Consider the following 5,243-nt stretch of genomic DNA (forward strand, 5'->3'; position numbering starts at 1 on the left):
GTCATTAATATGGTTAAATGTTTAGTTAAGTTACTGCAAACTTCATTTTTTTATTTGTCCTGTTAATTATTAAGATAAGCAGAGGTGGCTCCACAATGAGATCTAGTAACACGTGTGCCTTCTTGCTGGAGAGGAGAGAGCAGAGCTCTGGTAAGTTATTCCTGTGCTTCATTATTTGTTAACCTTGGGGAAGTTACTTTCCTTCAAATAAGCTTTTAAAAACTGAATAATTTGCATACCAAAGTCCTGCAGGTGCCTATTCTTGGCCCAAGTACCATAATTATAATATGCCTAAAATTTATCTCTATAGATGTCCTGATTGACATAATGAACATTAGATAAAACCTCTCACCTTAATGCTTTTTATTGTGAGTGCATTGCAAAAGGAATTCCATACCCATCCCCAGGCCTCATCCTCCTTGGGAAAAAAGTATTCTTTTCCATGAGAGTCTGGAAAAGCCTAAGGTGACATGTTCCCTGTCACACCTGGCGGCAGAGTGCGTAGAACTCAAACTCTTCACTTAATATTTAGTAGGTTTTACTGCTGTCAGTGATAAATGTACCTGCTGTTTTAAGGAAATCCATTATTTTGTGAATTCAATCTCCTAAATCAATAATTATTTACTATAAATTGAAGCAGGATGATTTTAAAAGAGAGTCAAAAGGGGGAGAATGTGCTCTATTCAGCATATTGTATTATGATATTTTTGAAATTTGGAATAAAAATCGAAAGTATTCTCAGGACCATTAAATAACAGAACATATTAGCTTAGGAAATGCCTTTGAACTATATGAAACCAGAATAAAAACTAAACTTGTCTTAATTCTGAAATGACAACTAACTGAAAGGTATCATCAGATTCCTACAAGAGCAGTAATATGAAAGGAAGAGAAGGGAAATGTTGCCATCACCTATGGGAGAGCATGCCATATCTACACACAGAGACACCTACGCACACTCACCCACGATGATCCTCATGTTCCTTTACATATTTGTATATTTGAATATCACATTAGTCAGCTTTACATCACTGTGACCAAAACACCCAGAAAGAACTTAGAGGAGGAAAAGTTTATTTGGCCTCATAGTTGTAGAGGTTCAGCCCATGGTCAGCGACTGCAGTGCTTTACGCCCCAAGGTAAGGCAGAGAGCCATGGGGCAGAAGTCTTGGTGATAGAAAGCTGCTCAGCTTGTGGCAGAAGGAAAGCACGGAGCAAGACAGAGGAGCTGGGGACAAGATATAATCTCCAGTGGCATAGTCCCATGACCAGACGTCCTCTAGCCACACCCTACCTGCCTCCAGTTACCAGTTAGTCCATTCATTAGGATGGGCTTAAAGTTACAACCTCAGAATCAAATCATTTCACCTCCTGCATCAACACAGGAACTTCAGGGGAATGCCTCATATCCAACCCTTAATGGACACCCTCAAATGCTCTTATTGTTAAGTTTAGCTACATATTTTTTAATAAGAAACTATACAATTAGCTGTTTTTCTGTCAATGACTTATACAGAGCTTTTCATTCTGTCTAAAATAGAGAGACCAAAGGTGTGAAACACAGACCATTCACCACCAAACAAGCCACTGTAGCCTTATGTACTTCTGTTTTTGTCAGTTTATTTGTCCTAAATCTGTAACTACAAATATTACAAATTAAATTCATACAAAGAAGAAATTCTACTGTTTCTATAAGAAATAGGTTAAAAGTTTAAAACTGAAAGGGAGTCATTAAAAATGCTTTTATTCTTTTTCTTTCTTTCTTTCTTTTTTTTTTTTTTTTTTTTTTTTGGTACTGGGATTTGAACTACCCAGGGGCACTCAACCACTGTACCACATCCACAGCCCTTTTAATTTTTTTTTTTGAGACAGGGTCTCACTAATTGCACAAACTTCACAATCTTCCTACGTAGGCCTCCCTAATCACTGGGATTACAGGCGTGTACCACTGCACCTGACCTAAAAGTGCTTTTGAATTAAATGTGAACAAGAAAATCATTTAAGATTAATGTAGAAATTAATTTGGAAAATATTAACATTCTACAGTGTTTATTTTAAAGTGTCTTTGAGTTCCTACTCCACTAAAAAAAAAAGGTATAGAAGTTAATAAATTACTGATGTAATAGATATGAGAAAGAGACTAACCAGCTCTGGCTCTAGATCCCTTTCTAAAAACAAGAACTTGAGTCTACATCAAAAGATCAATTAAAATATGCACATTTATATATGTTAAAATTTTAAAAGTGAAGGTGTGTACTCATCCTGTTTCCATGACTCCTGCTTTAATTTAATTTTTTGATTAACCAATTTCTTATCATCTGACTCTCCTCACAGAAGAGCTTGTCTAACATCTTTAATGTACATAGCTCCTGTTCCACAAAACACTTGAGTCAACTTAAAAAGAACACATATGTTATGCAAAAATATTCGAAGCCAAGATTCTAAGGAAGAAAGGAAAAAAAGAGAGTGAGAATAGTAGGTTTTACTCAGTTTTGAGACTTGGTTCAGTTTAATTTTCTAATGCCAAGGCAAAAGGACAAATCCATTGCAAGATTAGTAGCATCTAAATGAAGAAACAAAGCAGCCAACCTCTAGCACCTGAAAAACGAAAGGAAATGGACACTCATTCTTGAAGAAACTGACCCTGCCAACCCCTGGACTTCTACCTTCTGAGACTGCTTCTCTGAGGCAGGTGTGCTTAACTAGAGCTCAAAGATAATAAATGTGTGCTGTTTTAAGCCATTAATTTATGGTAATTTACTTAAAGTATCAATAGGAAACTAATAAAATATAGGCATCATTCAAGATATATGATTGTACATTCCATTTGATTGGTCTGAATAACTAGTATGAATATTTAATTCCTTACCAAGTATTTAAGTTTAATACACTACTGTCAAAATATAGTCTGCTGTTGGTTTAGATTTAATTGATGACTTGAGAAAAGATTATTTATGCCATTTTTGAGACTAGTGTATATAAGTAAAAATTCAGATTTAAAAAATTAGCTGGGTGTATGACTCAGTAGTCGATTGCTTGTCAAGCATGCACAGCACCCTGGGTTTGATCTCCAGCCCATAATTATAAATAAATAAGAAAGAAAAGATGTTAGCTAAGCCCAGTGGCACATGCCTGTGATCCCAACTACTCAGAAGGCTAAGGCAGGAGGATTGTAAATTTGAGGCCAACCTGGGCAATTTAGTACAACCCCAGCTCAGTGGTAGAACGCCCCCAACTTGGGTTCAATATCTAGTACTGCCTGGGCAGATAAGGAATGGCTAGTCATTTTGCTGAAGGATGTTTGTTTACTGAAAGTAAATTTCCTGCTTGAGTCTTGAACATTATGGAGCCACACTGAAACATTTTAAAAGTGAATCAACTACCAAAATTGCAAATTGTTTCAGAATTTGGGGAGCACATTTATTTCATAAAGAAAAGCCAACATGGAAGAAAATAATGTCTAATCAATATCAACACTTCAAATTCATTCCAGTACTCACCTGTTTAATTTCTTAAGCATGAAGAACTTTAAAATAGGTTTGCATTTTTAATCTAATGTTCTTCCTTACCTTCCCTATTAGTGTGCAAATGAACTGAGTTCTTGTAAAAATAAAATGGATTATATACAGGTAGCTGGATTAGCATCTGGCACATGGCAGGTATGCAGGGACTATTAGCTGAGTGTGAACACAGTTGGTGGTGGCAGAGTTCTCTTAACCCTGAGAGAACGTTAAGAACAAAAGGCTACTTTAATTGATTATTTTTGTACGATATTTAGGCAAATGCCTGATTAATTGCTTTTTTTTTTCTCTTCATTTGTTTTTGTCAATTGAATATATGTGAAACATTTCCACTAACACTGCATTTAGAAAAATTCCCTCAAATTCTTATGGAGCACAGGGTAAGCTGACTTACAGTAATTGGATATCAATATAAGCTGTTGCAAAGTTCAGCCTGCTAGATGGCTGAGGTGGTAAGCAGAAGACAGCAAGCTTATCTTGAAGTGATGTTGGCATGTTGGCACTTTACATATGATGGAAGACTTCTCACCACCCAGCTAGGTGTTCCCTGAGCCAGGACCTGTTGGAGGCTGCACATAGCTCTTGTCTTACCTTTTCTATGCTTGCACTGATAACAATAGAGAAAAGTATTGATACTTCCTACTGCCTACCACCTCAGCAAAGACTAAAGCTAGACCTGGACTCAGATTTTTGCTTAATATGAAGTTTGTGTCATTTAAAAACAGAACATTGATAGGACCTTGAATTCACTGTTTAAACGGAAAGGATTGTACCCAACAGGTCTTTCTAACCTAAACTCAGTGTGTGACCCCAACACTTAATGAACTTCCAAAATCACTTTCATACTCAAAACTACATAATTCTGTGTTTTAAGCTACTTGCCCTTTCAATAAAGAATAAATCATTTTTAAAAGCAGGGGTTATTAGCTGGGGGTACTTTTGCTTCCAAAGGGACATTTGGTAATGTTATGGAGACATTTATGGTTGTCATGCCTGGGGTGGAATGCTACAAGCATCTAGTGTGTATAGCCAAGGGTTACTGCTAGACATCCCATGTATGTAGACAAGTCCCTCACAGTAAGAAAGAACTAATCGCCAAATGTCAACAGTGCCAAGGTTGAGAGACTCATCAATGAGTGCATGAAGAAAGGAATAATGTGGGTTAGGGAAGGAAACTTGTTATGAGTGAAAGCTAGTAGTTGTGTTCCCAGGGAATATTTTGCTAGTTGCCTAGTTGCAATTTTGCAATGTTGATTATTACTTAAGAGGAAGCAAAGCATGCTCCAACTGAGTGGGAGAAACTGCTACGAACTTTTTAATCATGATAGGTCCCTCTGCCAAGGATACTCAGGAATAAAATTTGTGCATTAGTACAAATAGAAGAGGACATATCTTATGCAATTCTACCTCCAACCTTGAGACTTTGCTTTTGAAATAAGCACTTGAAAGAAATTCTATTTGTTTCAGACATAGCAAAAGAATTCTCTGATGGGAACTCCCTACTATACCAGGAAATAATTCATGGTGGGAAGTCCTGAACATTTTTCTCCTGGAGGCTCATGTCCACACAACTAGGCTAGGGTGTTGCCTAAAAATACTCAATATTCCAAAATGAGGGCCAGCAGTTTGTGCGCAGGAGAGAAGCTTGTGAGATATTCAGACTCTCAGGATCTCCTGGACTTACTGGTTAGAGCCTGCACTGCAACAGGATCCTTCAGGGAT

The sequence above is a fragment of the Ictidomys tridecemlineatus genome, chromosome 2 (genome assembly GCF_052094955.1).
Source record: "Ictidomys tridecemlineatus isolate mIctTri1 chromosome 2, mIctTri1.hap1, whole genome shotgun sequence".
In the NCBI taxonomy this organism is placed as follows: Eukaryota; Metazoa; Chordata; class Mammalia; order Rodentia; family Sciuridae; genus Ictidomys; species Ictidomys tridecemlineatus.